At 39.9% G+C, this 22,534-nt stretch overlaps 1 protein-coding gene across 8 annotated transcripts in view; it reads left to right on the forward strand.

The window, feature by feature from the left end:
• The window catches only part of PPM1B (protein phosphatase, Mg2+/Mn2+ dependent 1B), a 64,634-nt gene that overhangs the window by 9,604 nt on the left and 32,496 nt on the right, over positions 1–22,534 (forward strand). The window contains exons 2-4 of one of the 8 annotated variants that reach the window (XM_054062103.1): positions 5,900–6,008; positions 7,888–8,237; positions 19,208–19,352. The exons of 1 other annotated variant lie outside the window; for it this stretch is intronic. The gene's annotated coding sequence lies outside the window, so the exon portion shown is untranslated. The remainder of the gene's footprint in view (positions 1–5,899; positions 6,009–7,887; positions 8,238–19,207; positions 19,353–22,534) is intronic. 6 more of the 8 variants (XM_054062106.1, XM_054062104.1, XM_054062107.1 and 3 more) reach the window with 6 other exon arrangements.

A 22,534-nucleotide genomic window follows, 5' to 3' on the forward strand; every position in this document is an offset into this window, starting at 1 on the left:
GTGTAGGAAAAGTACTAGTCAGTTATTACGTGAAGTGATTTTTTTTTACTGTTTTGTTTTGTTTAGGGTTACCAAATTCAAATGTGTTTTGTATAAACAAAAACTTGGAGTAGCCATTCCATAGCTGAACTAATTAATTTGTTTGAAAGGTGTCTTTAGTTTTGTCGAGACTGGAAGCCTGATTATGTTACCAGTTTCACAAAGAATATGAAGCTAACGTGGAAAACTTCTTAGTATGTTTCTCCATACTATCCCTTCCTACATATGTCTTGGTTGTTTACTGAAGCAGTGATTAAAACAAACTCTTACATGCACAGCAGACATGACAGATTTGTCAGGAATTTTCAGATTTGTGCTCAAAAGTCTTTCTGAGTAAGTAGTGGTCCTATAAGACTGTATTGGGATATCCATCATCCTTTTGTGCTGTTTATCTTCTTTTTGATAATCTTCTTAAGATATTGTTAGTACAAAAATAATAAGCGAACCTGGACTACCTGTGAGCAGACTTTATTCTGTGCAGTTTATTTCATTCTATTTTCAGAACTGTTGATACTTTCCACTTAGTATTTATCCTCTCCTTTTCTTGGGTCAAAGTCTGTTACTGTTAACTGCGTGAGAGAAACTGAAATGAGGCAGAAGAAACAAAAAGGAGTGTTCTTAGTGAGACAGAAATGCTTTTAAAGAACTGAAGCAATTCACTGAGAACTTAAGCTAACCCAGAGAATACTGGAGTAGGCAGAGTGCGCTATTCATTGAGGAGTAATCTTCCTTATTTTATTACCACGGGATTCTGTTTTCTGTTCACTTGTCTGTTGATCATATGAAAGATTTTTATCAGCAGATGTTCAACCTTTTATTACCAAGTTCTGATGTCTGCCACTAGCCTAGTGGAGTTACTTGTTTTCCTGAGGTATTGTGACTCTTTGTCACTGCTGTTGGTAAAAACCAACGAGTAAAAGTTGGTCACTGACATCTGTATTGCTGGATGCGATGGGGAGGAGCTTCTTTATACTAGTCTTCATTATGTCTCCTTGTTTTTATTGTTGTGTGGTTTCTCTTTTTGTGTCCATTCTTGAAGCAAGTTGGGAGGAGATGGGGGAAGCTTTGGTCTAAGTGTTTGTTTTGTTGTTTTATTTTCTCCCTCTCTAAACTGTGTAAAAAGTCCTGCAGATAGATGAAAAATTATTGCATGGCATGATATATTCTTGTTATGGATTTAAGGTCTCATAGAAGTGGTAGACTCGCATCACTGTCACTGAGGAAGCAAAGATTCCTGGAAGTCTTTAGGTTACTGAAAAGAATTACTTGGACTAAACTGCCATGTTTGGAGAAGTAAAGGAAAATTAGAATAGGCCAATGTGACCCAGAATAATTTTTCCATTAATGGGGGGAAGCCGTAAAGCTTGTTTGGTTCAAGTGCCAAAGGGTAGTGCCTTCAAAATCTTAAAGATGGGACAAAGGTAAACCTAGCACAGTTAAAGAAGTGGCTAGCGTGTAGGTTAGTTGAAGCTGAGTTTTTAATTCTGAATTTCTGTTTTTTGGTCATTAAATATGGTATTACAGTAGTGAGGTTGCTGGGTACTAGATACATCTGCTTCCTCTGTGAGCCAGACACTGTTGTTTTTTCATTGCAGCTGTTTAAAAATAATGAATGTAACATCTTGGAAACTGGCTTGCTTAATGTACACAATATAGCTTTGTTTTTGTCTCTTTGTTATGAGGAGTTCAGTTCCTCTGCCCAAACAGCTTTCTGCTATGTGCTGCCTAGTTGGTGAGCATCTGGAATTCCTCCTTTCAATTAAAGGTCCTTAGAATAATTTGTTTTTTCACCACTTTTCAATGTTGATAGAGTACAGAAAAGAGTTCTTGTTAGGCCTTTGCATGCACTCAGGCACTTGCTTCTGGAACTTGCTCGTAATTTTGGCTGTTTCGTTAAGGAAGATGTTCTCATGTAATTACCCCACCCCCCCCCAAGTATGTTAGTGCTGCTCTATTTCTGTAGTCCTCTGCCTCTGGCCATGTGCTCCTTTTCCTTCTCATGCTGATACTTGGCTGTCTCATGGTGAGAGAGTTCTGTGCTGCGTTTGGTGTCTATTGCTGAGGTTTTTTTTTTTTTTTTTTTTTTAGTTGGATTCTTAAATTGCTTGCTACATGAGGATATGAGAGCAACTACTGTTGCAAAAGTTGGGGTAGGAACTGCCCATAGTAGGAGGTGGGGTTACAGCAGTTAACAGTTTAGCTTACCTAACTTCTTGCAAGACTGTGCCCTGAGATGTTTCAAAGGAGGTTCTTTTAAGGTATAGTTATTAATGTTGGTTCTTAACCCTAATGGTTTGGATACTTGATGATCTATCTTTCAAGTGGAAGTCCTACATTTACTTTGAATGTTATTGCTGATGAAATGAAGACCATACTGGAAGTCACATAACTGTGATAGTGTTAGCAGTGTCAGCAGCCGTGTTGCAATCCTAAAGTGAAAGAACATGCAATTAAATGTTGACACTAAAGCCTCTATTATAAGTAAATTAAAAATGTCCATCTCTTCTTTTGGTTTTTCCCTAAATGCCTACTACAGATGTTGATGTGACTCCCTTCACAGCAGTCATTCCAGTTTAATTAAATATCAGCACTTGCTGACAAGAATGTCTTTATTCCGTAGACACATGAGAATACAGCAGAAACGAATGCTTAACCTAGCAAAGGTCATGGTAAGGAGTTTGTCAGAAAGTTCCTGAGCAAGTCAATCTGTTTTTCTGTGCTTTTTGTCACGTTTGCAAATTTCCTCGGGGGATGAGAGGACTGCCTCTGCTCATCTGCTGTGCTGTTGACATTGTTCTCTGCTTAATGTGAGCTAGAGTATCTTATTTACTCTCTGCTTCAAGCACAAGTTTTGGGGAACTACAAAGGAACTGGAATATTTTGGGTGAAACATGCAATTTTGTCACTGGTGGAGACTAGAGTATGTAGTTGTTTGTTAGGCACTGACAGGTTTTGTGTCTAGGAATTCTTGAATTTGTTCAAGTTCAGAGGTCTCAGTAAGGTGGATTTTCTTTCAATACAGCCTGGGAGAAGTTAAAACCATCTGAAAAGATGTAAGCAATTTCAATTTCAGAAACTCTTTCTGTGTTCGTATTGAAAAGGTTACATTTTCTTGGCCATTTCTATTCTTTTCCACTCCTTTCTCATCTCCTTCTCTGCCACCAGTTTCTGTGATAAATTTTAGCTAGAGTTATGAACACTTCTTCCTTTTACAACTTCTACTATTGCTGTCTTGTTGCCAGATGTCTTGAAAAATAGCCAGAAACTCAGTTGTTTGATATCTCTGTTCACTTGTTGAGACCTGCTTACTGTTATGCACAGTGTTCTTATATTTAGACTTTGGAGAATTTGAATTCTGCAAATAGTTGAACCCTAGAGATGGTTCCTGTTCATGGTTTCAGGCATCCCTGATATGTTACATAATAAAGAAAGCTTTCTATTTGACTTGATAGAAGTGTTAAATATTGCTTTACTTGGATAGCTCTATCAGTAAGTAGTTTATATCAACCTGTAGCAAAAGACATCTGGGCCCTTGAAAAACATGATGACTGGAAATAGCATGGCTTTACCATGTGTCAGTTGTGCTTGACCAACCTGACTGTGTTCTGTCAAATGACTAGGTCTTTAGCTGAGTGGAGAGCTGTGGATATATTTTTACTTGGACTGTAGCAAAGCTCTTTACAGTGTCCCACAGTATACTTTATTTACGGTCTGAATGGGAGGGTGACTATACAAGTGAAAACTGGTTGAAGAGTCATCTCAAAGGGTGGCTGATGATTCATACTTTGCCTGGACAGCAGTTACTACAAGCTCCTCAAGGGCCTACTCTTTTTCTAATGTTTTTATCAACGACCCAGAGGAGGAGGTGGAGTGCCCCGTCGTTTGATATGTGGTAGACACAGAACTGAGTGGCTCAAAAGCAGGACAGCAACCCTGAAGTGCTATGAAAGCTAGAGGAATGAGCCTGTATCAAGTTCAACGAGGGCATATGCCAAGTCCTGCTTCCAGGACTGGTAACCCTCCTGCAGTGCTACAGAGAAGGACCTGGTTCTGGTGAACAGTAAGCTAAATACAAATCAGCAGTTCATTCTAGTAGTGACGAAAACAAATGCATTTATTCCCCTTTAGTTGGCATTTGTTCCAGGTGTTCCCAAACTGCATCTCTAATACTGTGTCCAGTTTTGCTCCCATTTTCTCTACCTCCACCAAGAACAGAGTTGATAAACTTAGGGCAAGTCCACCAGGAGGATAAGGGAGCTGAAGCCTTTTGTGGCACTGTTTACTCCAAAGAACAGATGCTTAGGAGGCACCTAGTAACGTATAGAGGGTTGGACACCAACAAGATGGAGCCAGTCCATTTACTGAGATGCACAGGGGGAAACAAGAGGCGGTGTTCATAAGTTAAAATGGCTGGATAAATGTTGAAATTTTTTTACTGTGAGGCTGATTAAGAGGTTATAGAGGTAACCTGCAGGTCTCTGTGGAGGTTATCAAAACCTGAGTGGATAGAGCCCTGAGCAACTATGACCAAGTTCGACATTGACTGCACTTTGATAGGGAAATTGGACTGGATGACCTTGCAGGTGCCCTTCATTCTGAAGGTCTCTTTGAAAAGTCACCCATGGCAGAAACATAAATAGCCAAAATAATCAATAAGTTTTGTTTTATTTGGAAATTTGGTTCCATGTGTGAGTGACATTTATATCTAGTGTTGCTAAATAAAATAGCTTGAACATGATCAGTTACTTTTGTTGACTTTTTTTATTTTAAGTTACTTGAAATCTACCTGTTGTGTAAGTATTGAACAAACAAGACACATTCATTGAATCAGCTCATTTCATCTTAGAAAGGAAGGAAAAATATTCTTTCTTGCTGTTGAAAAAGAAGTTTTAGAACTTGTTAGTGATCAAGATGTTTTGTCTCTCAATTGCCTTCACCTGTTATTCTGAACTAAAGCAATTTGTACAGCTTATTTTTGTTTGTTTGTTTGAAGTTAGTGGGGATAAGAAAGATACTGAAAAAGGAAACTCATTCTCGTTTTTTCTTTGCTTGGTTCACTTGCCTCTTTGTCCAGTCCTAAGAAAAAAACCTGACATTCTGGATGATACCTGTAGACATCTTAAACAGAGAAAGCTTTGGCCGGATACATGCTGCAGAAATTGTATATTGACATATCCGTGGTGGATTTAACTGTGATAACCCTTTTCATGAGTTTGGGCAAGATGCAACTTGTTTCTTTCTTGTAACCAAAACAATTTCGGTCAATAATCAGGTGTGTTTCTGCTTTTGCTTTTAAAGCAATCTCTAGCAGCTAGTAGCAGGCTTCTTTGTCATGGTTTCTGTGCTTTATAATGAGTTTTAATCTCAACCTTTAGTCTGTCTTTTCCTTTGAGCCCAGGATCTGGATATATTCTTGTAAACAACTGCATTAGTATGACAGACTTTTCCATCCTCTCTCCGCTTAAACACGTGTGCATACACAAGTGTATGCAGGCTCCCTCTCTTGTCATGTGAGTGCACATATTCCTGGCTTGGAGATGGATTTGCTTACACTTCTGTGAAGGTGGTATATATTGACAGTAGGTTTTTGAGGGGCGAGCAGTGGCCATTTAAATGGCATAGCTTAGATCTCTTCATGCTTTTATCTCTAAGAAGTAGAAGGCATTTGCGTTATCTTTTGCTGCATTACCTTAGGCAAGCAGGAAATTCTTGACTAACATGGCCACTTCCAGTGGTTCATGTATTTTATTAGTTCCAGTCTAGAATTTTCTATTAAGCAGTTATTGAGCTATAGAACTTAATGAATATGATGTTGAACTAGGAAAGAAATTGGTCAATTCTTCCATCTTACTACTTTCAGACTCACAGACTCTTTTTCATCTCTGTTATACAAGGAAGAGTCTCTAAAGTGATTCTTTATCAGAAGGGCAAAGATATGGAAGAAATTTGACTTTTGTGCAACATCCAAGGTAAGACTTTTAAAATTGTCCGTGATCAGATGAAAAAAAGCATGAATACTGAGGCTTGCAAAGTGGTACTGAGTTCTTGGCTTCTTGTGTAATATGAATATTAAGCATTAAATAATTCTGCGTAGTTCTGTGGAAGTAAACTAATGATCAGATGCATATAAGCTAGCTCTTTAACTAAAGTAGTTAAGTAAGTTGCTGCATATAACTAATGTTTGCTATGCAAAGCTCTCTTTCGGGTAGCATAGTTGTTCCTACTTATAAAAGCGGTGTGCTAAGTTGCATGATGTAAAATCGAATGTCTTACTAAATGGGAAGTGTCTTAGTAACTTCTTTTGGTTTACTTTAAGGTTCTGTGCTGAGCTTCTGGTAATTTCCTTATGAGTGCAACATAGTAGCTCTTGACATTTCCAGTCAATTTCAAAGTATCAGGAAATAATTTGGAGTCATAGGGCAGGTTTGCTGTGTTTTAGAAGGAATGGTAGATGCATTTCTTTCAATAAAGCCATAGCTTCAAGCACATACACAATGGTCATCTGTCTGCAAGCTAGAGCACTGATTAAGTGGTAGGAGCCATTAATGTTGTTCAGTAGAGTAATATTGCCTTCAGTTTGACAAATGTTCAATGTTTGTTGTGTCGTTGCCACACCACTGCCAGGGCAGAGTGGAGGTTATAACAAGGACTAGGGGGATAAAACCTGTAGCAGACAAAAAGTAGAGTTCCCTCCAGTGGGACCAGTCTTGGGGAGAATGTTGGACTGTCCTGTTCACTGGGCTAGCATCATGTTCATGACACTCAAAAAGAGGAACTGAAAAGGGGATTAGAAAGAAAGGAGAGGCACATAGCTATCCCTTGCTGAGACAGTACTTGTGTAGGAAGGGGAATACAAGGCCGTGCTATCCAGCCATACAACAGATGGTGAAGATATTCAGATGGAGTCACTCAGAAGGACGTAGGAGATGTTTTGGGGACTGAAAAGTACAAGTAGCACTTAATGTAGGCAGATGGTTACCTAATGCTAGCTCTTCAGTTTTGGAGGGGTGGAAACCTACTGAAATTGGCACTCATTGCGCTGAATTCAGCACCTATTTGGAGGCTCAGATCAGCAGTCTTCTATTCATGTACCTATTTCTAATTGGTTGTGACTGTGTGGTTGTTTTTATATAGTAGGTTTTACTGAATTATCTGTGTAATCCCCAAGCTGAATGTCTACTTTTCTTTTTAAACTGCTAAATTCATCAGATTCTTTCAGTTGTCATTCTGAAAAGGCCTGAATACTTAAGAATATTGCTTTGTGTGCCTTGATATTATTTTTTTCTTTATAGATACCTAGTTTAATCCAGACAGTTTGTTAAACCTTGTATAGAGTTCATGCAAATTAAGCTTTACATGTGGTAAAGTGTCAAGGCTGAAATGTGAGCCTTGAAAGATAAAAATAGTTTTAAAATATCTTGATATTTTGCCTCTATAAATGGGATGAGAGTTAGGGTGTCTGCCCCCTTACTATTAGTGATGCATTTTTTTAATGCATCTTTGCATTAAGATCATCAACAAGAGAGGGCATGTCTTGCAGCCAGCAAGTGTTCAGGAGCAGTAACCTTTGGTGGAGCTGGAGATGGTGTCTTAATCTGTTACCCAAATTTGCCTACGGTTGATGTATAACCTGATAAGTAGGATAAAATGAATGTTGAATTATTAACGTGCTTGCTTCCTGGAATTCTTTTTACTGTCAAGTCTACGTAGACCTGTAGTTATTCCATTTACTGCCTGTAATGCCCTTAAGCATCCTCTCTGATATTGATTTTTTGAAAACTGGCATGGTCGTCTTGCATGTTAGTTTTAACATTCTTATTGATAAAATTGCCCTTTGAATTTTTACAGGTATAGTTCAACACCTGTTGTGATACTTGAATAGTGGCAAAAGTAAAACAGTTTTTACTCAACAGATATATCTGATACTTCAGCATTGAAGTAGATATTGCAAATCAAGAGAGTTTAAACTGTATTGATTAAAAGTGACTCAAAGTGATTTATTGTGAAACTGAAGTTGCAGTACTAATTGGACAAAACTTTGAGTATTTAAGCTTGCAAGTTGCCAAATGGCTGCTTCTTGCCAAGTACTCCTCTGTTTAGATGACAAGTGAAGCAGTTCAGATAGCCTCAATGCAGACACCTGACAAAGATTCCATGTGTCCAGGCAACGATACTGGAGACTGCTGCCAGAGAAAAAGGTAATGGAAATTTGCTTTGCTCTGCAGTTCCTAGAGATAGTGTGGGTTTTTTTTAATTAGACTTCAGACTTTTTCTTAAGGAGTTTCTCTAGCCTGATGGAAAAGTAGAGCATGCTTTGAAAGTGCAGGGGGGAGTACTGTGTTCTCTGAAGTAGTCTGACAAGCCATCTGTGATCTGAAACCTAATTTTCTATGGCATACTGTGGCTTGAATAGTATATATCATGGGACTACAGGTATATTGATTGTATTACAATAACAGTATAGAAGTACATCATTACATGTCATGTAGGATCAGATGCTTCTCTTAAGCGTTTGTTTAACTGTGTTAAAAGTGCTTTGAGATATCATATGCCTTGTTTGACATCAACCAAATCAGTTCCACTTGGTGCTCATTCTCTTCATGCTAATGCAGTACTGCTACTGAAGTAGCTTTGCTAGTAGGTAGAAAAAATTTCTTAACATAGAAGAGACTATTGGAAAAAATAATGTTCTAAAACTGTGATTGAGGTATAAAAATAAATATGTATTTTAACAATTCCTATTTGGAGCTTTCAGTTCCTGTACTATTTAAATTAGTTCTTTTGGAAGATTGTGTGTGTAGGCTGTTAGTTGACATAACAGATGCTTGAATTATCTCTTTCTAAGTTGTGTGCTTTGCAGTAAACATTAAAATGCCTATCACATAGTAAGTGTTAATATTTGGCAGCTTGTAGTACTGATGTTCTTATGTTACTGATTTGAATGTGTTGGTGATTTTATTATGGTGTTGGATAACCTTTTTGCATTTAATTTAACTCCTTTTGTGCATAAACCTATCAAGTAGTTACATGGCTTACAGAAAGCCACAACTAGATCCAAGTGGTTAAGTAGTGTGGCAGAGAATTTATACCTTCTATAACTGTCTATGCAGAAACATCAGCATTGTCCAAGGTTTTTTAATCTGCAGTGATGGCTCAGTTTTAGTTCACATGTATGTGAAGACTTACCCTTAGAAGATGAGGGAAGAATGAGAACCTTCTTGGAGAGAGGTGAAGTCCTTCCCCTAATCATCAGTATCAAATATAAAGAAGTAAAAAAACCCACTCTTGTTATCCCTTGTAAATTTGATACAATGATTTCTGCCATTGACAAACACATCATCATTAGGCAATTCTTGCTGTATTTTCTGTACCTGGTGCCACTCTAATTTTGATCATTGTTGCTTGTTTTTTTCACATCACTTTGTGGAGTTTAAATTCCTTCTAAATTTTGGATATACTCATGTATATGTATTTTACATTTAAGACAGGGAAAAATGTGATTAGTTGTTGCACGTATATTGTGATGGCTTAGTTCCCCTGGTAGACAAATCGGGGTACTGTTGTACCTTTGAGAGTCCTTTGTGAGGTGTTTACCCTAAATACAGGATCTGTACAGAAAGACATGTTGTAGAAACCACATTTAAGCTGTTTTCAGTCAGAAGCAGCAGAAATATAAGATGTGTTATTGAGGAGAAAAACTCCTTATTGGCTTCAGTAGTAGTAGTAAAACTGGATTCAAAAGTTGACTTGTTCTAAATGCATTGCTAGCTAGTAGATGCTAAGGTGAGATTCTTCACCCAGATTAAAATTAACTTTTAGGAACTCAGCTGTTAGCTGGCTTAAAAATCACTGAATACTGTTCAGAGAAGAATTGGTCATGATAGTCTTCTGCAAAGAATCTGTTCTTCCCTTTTGTGAGCATTTCCTATGAGAGACTCACAATACTATCAATCAATTGAGAACTGACAAACTTCCTGACTATATCCTAAAGCTGGAGTGTCTTAGCATTTCAGAGCTTAGTCATCATTGCTGTCTTAGCAATGGAAGTAGACAATTATGCCAGGTTTCTTACCTCTTTATCCTACAATGTTTTGAAGTCTATAACAATAGAATTTCTTTATTATCCAAATGCATGTGCTACCTGGCTTAGGATGGGGCAGAATTTTCTTCCCAGAAGCTGCTCTGTTAGTAGGAGAAGAATGTTGGTAATATGGTAATGTTTTTAATTGTTGCTATGAAATCAAAGACTCTCTCAGTTTCCTGTCCTCTTCTAGTGAGCAGGTGTAGAAGAAGCTGGGAGGGAGCATAGCCAGGCTGCTGACCCAAGCTGGCCAAAGGGATATTCGATACCACATAACATCATATTCAGTATATAAACGGTAGTTGGCTGCAGGCCACGATTCATTCCTTAGGAATTGCTACTCCAGAACAGGCTGGGTATGGGTCTCTGCCCATGGTGAGCAATTGTGTTGTGTATTGCTTATTTTGTATATATTATTTTTATCATTATTACCCCTTCCTTTTGCTGTCCTATTAAACTGTCTTTATCTCAGCCCATGTGTTTTCCTTTTTTTCAGTCATCCTCCTCATCCCACTGCAGGGGTATGGTGTGTGTGAAGGAGTGGCTGCATGGTACTGTTGCTGGTTAGGGTTAAACCACAACAGCATACATGCTACAGAATTAACTGATCTGAAATCCATTGCTTTCTCTAATTTTCCTGACAACTGGTTCTTGTAAGAGTTTGTTATGGTCTTACACTTCAGAAGTTTTCTTTAAAAGCTTAGCTACTGCATAATCAAGAGAGAAGGCTTTTATTTGCTAGATTACTTCTGAATTTGAAAATACCACAGTCTGCAAACACCTTGCTCTTCTTGGGAAAGGAATGACAGACTCTGGATGCTCTTCAGTATTGCTGTAGTAGGTAGAGTGGACAAGACATTTTACTTCTGTGTGAATTGAGCTGTGGGGATGTGCTGTTTTGGCCCAGAGAGCTTCTGGATAGATGTGTCCTGTAATGTTGCCTGCTGACAGGTGTAGTGAATTCTTTTTCAGAACATTTAACCAGTGCTTAGGCTGTGATTTCTGCTTGTTTCAAGCAGATGGATATTTACAAAATCTAAATAATCCACCTGGAGTGACTGTCTCTTTTTTTTAACACCGTTTTGAAGGCCAGATGTTCACAAATGGAACAAAAGGACAGATGGTTTCAAACAGATTCATTAGCAGTTGCTACCTAGGTATTCTAGCTAGTAAGATTATAATAAATTTACCTCATGGGGAAGCACCATAGGAATCATAGAATCACTAGGTTGGAAAGTTCCCACTGGATCATTGAGTCCAACCATTCCTAACAATCCCTAAACCGTGCCCCTCAGCACCTCATCCACCTGTCCCTTAAATGTGTTCAAAATATGTTCAAAAGATAGGCACTGCAGTAGTATTAAACATGATCTTATATTACCCATGCATATCACTCTGTCGTGTCTGAGCTGGAATTTTTAATCCCCATCAGGAAGATGAATGTTCACCCTTTGCATTAAGAAGAAAAAGAAACACAAACCCAGTCAGAATATCATAGAATTGCAGAATAGTTTGAGTTGGAAGGGACCTTTAAAGGCTGTATAGTCCAATCTCTCATGCAGTGAGCAAGGACATCTTCAACTGTATCGAATTCCTCAGAGCCCCATCCAACCTGACCCTGAATGTTTCCAGGGATGGGGAAACATCAACCACCTCTCTGGGCAACTTATTCCAGTGTTCCACCACCCTCATTGTAAAAACTGTCCTCCTTATAGCTAGTTATAATGTACCCTCTTTTAGTTTAAAACCATCACCCCTTGTCCTGTCAGAACAGGCTCTGCTGAAAAGTTTGTACTTGTCTTCCTTATGAACCCCCTTTAAGTACTGGAAAGCTGTAATAAGTTCTCCCTGGAGCCTTCTCTTCTCCAGGCTAAACAACCCCAACTCTCTTAATCTTCCTTGGAGAGGTGTTCCGTCCCTTTGATAATTTTTGTGATCCTCCTCTGGACCCACTCCAACAGGTCCATCTCTTGAGGGCTCCAGCTGGGGTCTCAGCAGAGCAGAGTAGAGGGAGAAAATCACCTCCCTCAACCTGCTAGCCACACTTCTTTTGATGCAGCCCAGAATATGGTTGGCCTTCTGGACTACAAGCACACATTGCTAGCTTGTGTCAAGCTTTTCATTGCCAAGTCCTTCTCTTCAGGGCTGGTCTCAATCCTTTCATCCCCCAGCCTATATTGATACCAGGACTTGCCCTAACCCAGGTGCAGGACCTTGCACTTGGCCTTATTTAATGTCATGAGATTCATGTGGGCCAACTTCTCAGGCTTGTCTAGGTCTCTCTGGATGGCATCCTGCCCTTCAGGCATGTCAACTGCACCACTCAGCTTGGTGTCATCTGCAGACGTGCTGAGGGTGCGCTCAGTCTCTTTGTTTATGTCATTGATGAAGATAATAAACAGTACTGGTTCCAGTATGGACCCCTGAAGGACTCTGCTTGTCACTGATCTCAATCGGAACATTGAGCCACTGACCTCTACCCTTTGGATGCAACCATCCAACAAATTCCTCACCCACCATCAGATTTGTAGTTCTCCGGTTTAGAGAGGAGAATGCTGTGGGGGAACATGTCAAAGGGCTTACAGAAGTCCAAGTAGACAAGATCTACAACTCTTCCCTTGTCCACTGATGTAGTCACTCCATCATAGAAGGTCACTAGGTTGGTCAGGCAGGACTTGCCCTTGGTGAAGCCATGATGTCTGTCTTGAATCACCTCCCTGTCTTCCATGTGCTTTAGCGTAACCGGGGACTTCTGACTGCGGGGACTTTTCAAGTATCATGGAGAGTGGCTTGGCAGTTGTATCAACCAGTTCCCTCGGGATGCTAGGGTGCATCTTGTTTGCTTCCATAGGTATATGTATGTTCAGGTTACTCGGGTGGTAACGAACCTGATCTTTTCTCTTTCAGTGGGAATGACTTTGCTTCCCAATCCCTGTCTTGTGGTCCATCCACTTGGGAGGTGTGGAAAGTGAGATATCCAGAGAAAACTGAGGCCAAAAAATTTGAGTACTTCAGCCTTTTCCTTGCCCATTCTTAGTTTGCCAGTCTTGCTAGATGTGGGAGTGATTTGAGGTGTGTGTATGCTTTCTTTGACCTTCCTTTTCTGGCTGACATGCCTATAGGAGCCCTTTTCATTCTTTGCATCTTTTGCCAAGTTCAGACGTACCTTGGCCTTCCTGACCTCATCCCCATACAACTGGACAGCGTCCCTATACTCTTCCAGTCCAGGAATCTCCTGCTGTGCTACTTTTCCAGCAGATGTTGGGGTCGTTGAGCCTGCAAGTGCCATGCCTCCCGTAGCTGGAGTAAGAAGGCTTCTTCAGTAGGGTCCCCTTGATTGGACAGCCTGTAGAAGACACTAGCAACAAGTTTCCCTTTGTTGCCTCAATCTCTGTGATTCTTACCTATAAGCTTACAACCTGCTTGTGGCTATTCTTCAGAGAGAGCTCTTCACACTATCCATTTCTTCGTGTAGAGAGTAATGCCTCTGCCCCTCCTTCTTTACCTGTCCCTTCTAAACAGCCTGTAGCCATCGATAGCTGCACTGCAGTGATGGGGTTTGTCCCACTGAGTTTTGGTAATGGCAGCTAGGTCATGGCTTTCTAGCTGCGTGGTGGCTGCCAACTCATCCAGTTTGTTCACTGTGCTGGGTGCATTTGTGTAGAGGCACTTCAGCTGGGCTGTCCACTGTGTCACTGTCTTAGACTAACATCCCTTAATCCCTTTGAGGTGTTTTCACTGGTGTTTCCTTGTTGGCTCCTATTACCTCAGCCCCTGGCTCATCTTCAGATGTGGTGCAGTGTAGTGAGCATGTCTTAGACAAAGCGCTGGGCTGAGATGAGGCAAGCCTGGTATTATCCTGCTCCCCCGCTATGTCTAATTTAAAACTCTGGCAAAGAGCCTTGCTAGCTTGTGAGCACAGACTCTCATCCCCCTTTAAGAAAGGTGAATTCCATCTGACACCAGCAAGCTTAATGCTGTGTAGGGTATCTCAATATCAAAAGCCCAAAATTGTGTCAGTGACACCAGCCACAGAGCCATGTCTAAATAGACTGGATCTGTCTGTTTCTTCTAGTTGCTGCCTGCAGCTGGAAGGAGAGAGGAAAAGATAACCCGTGCTTCAGATTCCCTTACCAGCTGTCCCAAGGCCCTGAAGTCTCACCCTTGGACTATACTTTGTGGTTTCATCGCCACCAACGTGGAAGAGCAGTAATGAGTAACAGTCCAAGGGCCATACCAGGTTAGGAAGTTATCTAACAACGTCATTGACCTGGACCTCAGGGAGGCAGCAGACTTCCTGAAGAGGAGGATCTGTCTGTCATACTGGATTCTCTGCTCCCCTCAGAAAGGAGTTGCCTACAACTATTACCTGTCCTTTCATCCTTATGGAGGTGGTCATGATACCGGTCATGATTTCTGACCCTGGCAACAACTCTGGTGTAGACAGAATATGAACACCTCTTCCTCAGATTGCCCTGGAAGGCATAATGCATAGCTAGAACCTTACACTACAGCCATGTTGTAAGATGTGATAAAAGCTAGTTAGACGTTTGTAAGCTCTTCTCTAGAAAGTCCTAGCAGTCCCAATAAACATGCTTGTTGAAAGTATAAGTCCTATGCTTAAAATCCTTCTTTGTAGTTGTAATTGAGACCATTAGATGGCCTTTTCTCTTCAGTGTCTGAAACTATATGTTTGAAGAGCTGTCCAGCATAACCGAGAGATGATTCCATATTTCTGTGCTTCAGTTATGCTAAGCATAACTGATCTGTTACAGGTGAACAGAGGAGTAAGTGCTTGCCAGCAATCTCCCAGTAAGCAAATGTAGATTGCATATATGCATTCTGAATTCTATTAAGGCTGGCTTTTGGTATTCTTACACCTTCTGCTTGTATAATTCAACACAAGCAGTCTCTGCTTCAGATGTTCACTTGTACTTGTGTACCTGCTGATGTCTGTTGCTCAGCCGCATAGTGTGGAAAAAGGAACGAGCTGCTGAGAGCAAATTTTGCTTAAGCTACCACAGCTGCCAAGACAGCTGTGTAGCCACAATGTGAGTTTACTGATCTATAGCTTACCTAAAAAAGAAATACAGAAAATTTGGGAATTGAAGAAGTGCCTTACAAATATGTATTAAAGATAAGTCTGCAGGAAAAAAAGTTCAAAATAGCTTTAGTAAGATGTGTCATAAGGCAAAAAAAAAAAAATAAAAAGAAACCCATAATACTATGTTAGTTTAATAGTGTATTCCTGTTGGAAATTCAGCCTTGAATAGTTCAAATTACTATCTGGCAATAAAACTTTGAACTGCAGACTTCAAATTGCTGAACTAAATTTTCTCCAGAACCCCAAGTAGATTTGTTTTAAATCATTCAGGTTTTCAAGAAGTCCTGGATGTTCCTTCTAAAATGCAATGTGAAGATATCTTTGCACTTCTTACAAAATCATAATAGATGAACTGCTTCAAAAAGGATAAAGCACTTAAATTACTTCATGGAGTTTTCTGTTTCAAAATTTGTTCATTCTCCTTCCTTTAAGTGCTGTAATAAGCAGCATTTTAGTACAGCTTCTGTGTTTGAAGAGCGGGGGGAAAAAAAAAAAGCCTCACACCAAAAAAACCCTCACCCACAAAAACACAAATCAAGGCTTTGTCCAGTCTTGGTTGATTCACAATGTTTTGTTTAGAACTAAGAACCACTTAGCAAATGCAGAGAGAATTAATTATTCTTTTACTACAAAAGTTGAGCAGCTTTCTCTTTAAGGTGAAAGTTGGACATTTTCTCAAATAATTACACAGAAATTAGGTCCTGTTTTATGTTGGGCTTCATCATGTGTATAGACTAAGGAAGAACTGCTACATGAACTTGCAGCACAACTACTGCACTCCATGGTATGTGCTCTTAGGTTCCCAGGTAACCTAATGAATGCCTCTTGTAGGAGAGGGATGTTACCTTATGTTTACCGCATGTTGGGGACACGCAATTTGGAGATTGCAGCACACTAGCTAACCTGTGGTAAGCTTACACTATTGCTGTTTTCCTTCTCCCTCCTGGTATCTTTTACTTCTGCAAAATCTTTTACTATCTTTGGCGTGAACCAGTTTATAATTCTGGGGGATGATATCAGCAGTGGTGGTGTTGTGGTGTTATAAGGTCAGTTATGACACATTAGATTGTAGCTTTGACTCTTGATGTTCACGGAGTGGGTTGGTTTATTTGTTTGCTTGTTTTAAACAGCTATGATTTGGTTATTTGTAAAAGATCAGAGTTGTAACTGGCTGTGAGCAGAATAAAACCAGTGTTTTTCTGGTTCTTCTCTGACCAGGGTCTAGAAACTTGTAAAGGACTGGATGTTATAGTGGGTTTTGTTTGTTTTAAACATTTGGATTCAGCTTGAGGACTATTAGTGCTTTGCCACCAGGGTTAAGTATGTATTTAATCATCAGGAAGACCAGCATTTGCTGCCTACTCTTCCATAAAATAACATAGTAGGATTCTTCAAATTTCTCTGGATTGCATATTTTTTTTCCCATGCACTTACTTTTAAATATTGGATTTAGTTTTTTAGCAGTGATTTACTTATGATGGCTTTGCATGTGTAGTCTTTATTATTATGAAGAAAATGCTGTAAACATGGTGAAATTCAAATTATGTATTAGCCAAGGAATACCTAAGTTGTGCTCAATTGAAAACTATTCTGTAGGGTACTGATGTCTTAGTAGCAAAAATTATAAAAGTTTACTGAACTAACTTAGTCTTACTCGAATATTATGTATTTACATACTCCTAAGAGCTCAGGAGTCCATATAAAATTCTTAATACATCTTGTAATTTTGTTAAGCTTTTAATAGGAAGCATTCAGCTTTATTCTTGTGATGTAATTTATTATTAGCAGTCTGGATAAGACCATTTCATTTGTGCATATGAGCATTTTCTGCGAACAAATTATTGGAGGCTGGATATAATAGCTTGTTATCCCAAACCTGCAGCATGAATCAAAGTGTCTTTTCACTTGGAAAAAAAGTTTTGCAGCTTCTTTGGACAAATAAATAGGAGTAGTGCCCCCTCTTTGTGCATTGTTGAGCAGTAGAATGTATATCTTAAGATGTTTCTGTGTTTTGGGACACCAAGTACTGTATTTCTCATTTCTGAGAACTAGCATAGGTAGAATTTGTTGAAATAGGAACATGTTCTGGGGTAAGGTGCTCTTAGCTAAAAGTATCTATGCTTGAATCTGCCCTACTGTAAGCAACTTGTCTCCAGGCTAAAAGTCACCCTTGTCTAATGCATGCTGTCACATCCTCTATAGGATAGAAGAATTTGGTAGGTGTTAAGCCTTTTGCTCCTGGGAAACATAAATGCTTATCTTCTGGTCTGCTTTTGTGAGTCGGCCACTTCTAAAGGCTGTTGGAGTAGCATCAGAAGAACTAAGGTCTTAAGCCTTCATCACCGAGCAACCTGTACCCTCATAGTTAAGAGAATCTTCTGAAGGTGGGAGGCAGTGCTTGAAGGGAGCTGCGTTCTCCCTGCCGTAGTCACTGGTGTATTTAAGAAGAGGGAATTATGCTGTTTAGTGTGACTTTGTGAATCGTTGCTGCTTGTATTTTACTCCCTTTACCCCCGGCCTCCGGAGTTCTTCGATGTGGAAACAAATTCTTTTTTATTGATGAACATAACTTCTTGGGAACGACTTTTGCCACAAGTCCAGTGCAATGATTTAGGACACTTGATGTCTAGCTCTTTCAAAATACTTTTTCAGAGTTCATTAAAGATTTAGTGGATATTGCTTAAGGTGTAGTTTCACAATACTCTGGCCAAATCTGAGTTGGCAGCAGCTGCTGGTTCTGTATTTCTGGTATTGACACTTGTCTGATCCTGCATTTCATAAGCTGGTTTGGAGAACTCAAGTGGCAGAAAATAATTGAATTTTTCTGGTTTGATTCTATTGCAGTGCTTAAGAAGAGAGAGTGTTGGGGAAAAATACAGGGCTTGTAATAGTACAACATTACAGGCATAAAACTTGCTAAACCCCTACAGTTCTTCTTTTGAACGGTTTCTTGCACGTGACACCTTTGGTAGTTGAAAACCACTAGTTCGTCTTTGGAAGAAGCAAGCCATAATGAAATGCTGTCATGGCTCTGTTCTTCAATCAGTGGGCTTCAAGTAAAGGCCTGCATTAGGGCCCCCAGCTTGATGGAGTGCTGTGATCAGTTTAAAATCATCAGTGTTACAATAAGGCTTGTGTTTTCCTAATGTCCCAGACAAAGCTGGCGGTTCTTTAGAATTCTTCCTGTGATAGTTCCTTCTACCAGTGTAATGTCACAGTAAGATGCAGTGGTTTACAAGATTAAATATATAGTCTCTGATCCATCAATGAATTTGGGTATCTGAATCCTGTTCCAAACAATGAGTAGAGCCCTAGATGCTTTTGTAGATGAGTAATAAATCAGATGTGTATATATGCTACTTTTACATTTTAAACTGAGTTAGTGGTTAATTTTATAGAAGCTACTTTTAAAGAGACAGTGATTCTTATGTCAGCGGAGCTGAAATATTCTTACAACCGAAGCTTATTGCTCTTTTTAAAATTTTTATGCATTTTTACATCTAAACAAGCAGAATGAATAGTTTAAAAATTATACATACTGCAGTAGGTGTATTTAAGCTATCAGACACTCAGAGTATACTCTGTCATTTCAGCAGGTGAATAAAATCAGGCAAATAGCACTGCTAAGTTAGCAGGCATGCAACCCTTCCTTCTGTTACTGAATTTAGGGACTTGAATGCCAGTATAGCTTCTCTCTGCAATAATACAAAGCATTATTAATAAATGGAGTAAAATGATGACTTTTAGACAACACAGTAGTTTGTGCTGGTGAGTGAAGGAAATAAGGGTGGGGTGAAATCTGGTTCTTCATTCATCTTCTAAATGATGTTTAGGGAGCGTGCTGAAATGTCTTTTGACATCCAAGCGTAGCTGCAGTTTAGGCACTTCTGTTTAGGAAAAGCTTGTGTTTATAAAAAAGTTCATGTGCAAATCTGTTGTAAACCATCTGAAGTAGCTAACTGCTTTTTTCTTATTCTTTCTAGGAAATACCAAAATAAGGCAGATGTTGTGTCCTGTACTGTTATCTCAAGGTTTTGCAAGTCATTCTGTTATGTGCTTCTTGGCAGCAGGAATGTAAACTAATTCTTTCAGCACTGAACTAGAACCTTGACAAGGTTGCAATTGCAGGTAAGAACAAATCTTGCCACTTGGAAATTTATGCGAAGGTATAATCACTTTTGCTTTGCCTGTGTTTTAATTTGGAATTTGTAATTTACCAAGAAATTAACAGAAATTTCTGAACAGATTTTTTAAAAGGATGTGTTTTTTTCTTCTTTAAATGTATTTGAGTTGTGTTTAACCTTATTTTTCATAGGGAGGAAATACAATTTAAAGCATAGCTTCTTTCTGCAGTAGTACAAAACATTGTTAATAAATGGGGAAAAAAAGTATTTTCCAATACCTAAATATGTACTGACCCAGATTTTGGGGAAGGTCTTTTCTCACACAAATGTCGATACAATATCTCACTGTACAGTATCAGTCAGTAAAAGTCATGAAGTGCTTTGCTACCAGCTTACTGTCTGTGTGTGGCTTTTTGTTTTTCTCAAGGTCTGTACTTTCTTAGATGCGCCAATAGCAGCAGTAATGCTTAAGTTTTTTTATCAGTTACAGAAAATCTCTAAATTGGTGTTACAAGTCCAGTGTAACTTCAAATTTTGAATTACCTTTTCAAGGAGAAAGGTTGATGTCATCTTCCTGGTCAGTGAAAATGTTTTGGCTTATGGTGTTCTATCATAACTTTTTCTGACAATGATGGAGTTAACTCCTGTCCTGCTATTGTCACAGTGATTGCATATTTTGGTTTGTATGTTTCTGAATAATTTCTTTCTATTTTTAAGTAAGGGAATGTTTTCAAGGCTCTCTGTTAATTAACTTTATTATAAATATGCTGAATCTGTGGAATTATGGTCAAGGTAAAGCCTTTCAGTCTTGATTCCACATTTTGGTAGTCTTGACAGGAAGAGCTGCTTGGCTTAGGCTACATTTATCAGTAGTGGCAGGACAAGCCTCTGGACTGTGGGTATCAAGCAGTCTAGTATGTCTTACTCTAAAGTTGAATGATGGTCAGTGATGGGTTTGTTGAGGAGGAGGCACTGATTGTTCTGCTGCTGCAATGAAAGAAAGGTTCAAAAGTGTTTGTGTTTTTGCATAAATTTACTGTTGTCTTGATTGAATGTTTGTACTTATTTTGCAGCGATGTAACAGGTTGAAAAAACACACAACTCTTCTTATTCTGTGCACGTCGTAGACTAGTTTATGGTGGAATGGAGCTCTAGCACTCATCTAGCCCAGCCCTTGTACCTGACTTCCTTAGATTTGTGTGTGAATCAACAAGTCACCCCTCAATTATGCAAATAAATGGTTTAGTGCTTTACTGTGTTTCTGCAGACCTAGGTGCCAGTCTACCAAACTTCTAATTCAAGAAAATGGTAAAAGAGCATGAATACTGGCTTATGCAACTATTATGTCTCTTAAGGACTTCAGCCTTCTTACTGTTCCCAGTGGGGATCTTGGAAGCAATAGTGCTTTGCATTGGCAACCCAAAGGGTTGCAATACTGGACCTGATGATCACCAATACAAGTGAGCTTGTAAGTGATGTCGAGATCGGAGGCAGCCTGGGCTGCAGTGATCACACACTGATGGAGTTCAAGGTCCTGAGGGACATGAGGCAAGCAAAGAGTGTAGTCAGGACCCTAAAATTCAGGAAAGAAGACTTCCAGCTCTTCAAGGAGTTACTCTGTAGGACCCCTGGAACATGGTCCTTGGGGGCAAGGGAGCAGAACAGAGCTGGCAAATATTTAAGGATGCTTCCCATAAAGCACAATAGTGCTCAGTCCACTCATGTTGGAAATCAGGCAGAGGAGGGAAGAGACCAGCAAGGCTGAGTCGAGACTTGCTGGTCAAGCTGAAGAGCAAAAGGGAACTGCACAGGCAGTGCAAGCAGGGACAGGGAACCTGGGAAGAGTATAAGGGACGCTGCCTGGTTGTGTAGGAATGGGGTCAGGAAGGCCAAAGCACATCTGGGACTGAACTTGGCAAGAGAAGTGAAGGCTAACAAGAAAGGCTTCTACATGTGTGTCAATCAGAAAAGGAAGATTAAAGAAAGCGTACCCCCACAGGTGAATGAAAATGGTGACCTCATATCAACAGATGAGGATAAGGCTGAGATACTCAACAACTTTTTTGTTTCAGTTTTCACTGATAACTGCTCTCCTCACCCCTCCTGGGTCAATGGACAACAAAGAGGGGACCAGGGGGTTAAAGCACCTCCCACCGTAGGGGAAGATCAGGTTCATGACCACCTGAGGAACCTGAACATCTATAAATCTATGGGACCTGATGAGATGCATCCCAGAGTCCTGAGGGAGTTGGCTGATGTGGTTGCCAAGCCACTCTCCATGATATTTGAAAGTCAAGGAAAGTCCCTGGTGACTGGAAGAAGGGTAATATTGTCCGCATTTTTAAAAAGGGTAGAAAGAGTGACTGTGGGAACCTGTCAGCCTCACCTCTGTGCCTGGGAAGACCATGGAACAGATCTTCCTAAAAGTGTTGCTAAAGCACATGGAGGGCAGGGGAGTGATTAGTGGCAACCAGCATGGCTTCACCAAGGGCAAGTCCTGTCTGACCACAGGAAAACCAACGGATGTGATCTATCTGGATTTCTGTAAAGCCTTTGACATGGTCCTCCACAACATCCTTCTGTCTAAATTGCAGAGATATAGATTTGATGGGTGAACTGTTTGGTGGATAAGAAACTAGTTGGCTGGTCATATTCAGAGAGAGGGTAATGGTTAATGGCTCAATGTCCAGATGGAGATCTGTGACAAGTGGTGTCCCTCGGATCTGTACTGGGACCAGTGCTGTTTAATATCTTCATCAATGACATAGACAGCAAGATTGAGTGCACCTTCAGCGAGGCTGCAGATAACACCAAGCTAGGTGATGCAATTGTCACACCAGAAGATCTGGACAAGCTGGAGAAGTGGGCCTGTGCAAACCTTACGAGGTTCAACAATGCCAAGGGCAAGGTCCTACACCTACCTGGGCTGGGGCAGTCTGCGGTTTCAGTACAGGATGGGGAATGATGTGGTTGAGAGCAGATCTGTGGAGAAGGACTTAGGGGTGCTGATTGATAAGAAGCTAGATGTGAGCTGGCAGTGTGTGCTCACAGCCCAGAAGGCTGCATCAAAAGAAGCATGGCCAGCAGGTCAAGGGAGGCGATTCTGCCCCTCTTTTCCTCTCCTGTGATTGTTGTGTCCACTTCTGGAATCCTCAGCATAGAAGGATATGGAACTATTGGAACGTG

This window comes from Cuculus canorus, chromosome 3 (genome assembly GCF_017976375.1).
Source record: "Cuculus canorus isolate bCucCan1 chromosome 3, bCucCan1.pri, whole genome shotgun sequence".
Lineage (NCBI taxonomy): Eukaryota > Metazoa > Chordata > Aves > Cuculiformes > Cuculidae > Cuculus > Cuculus canorus.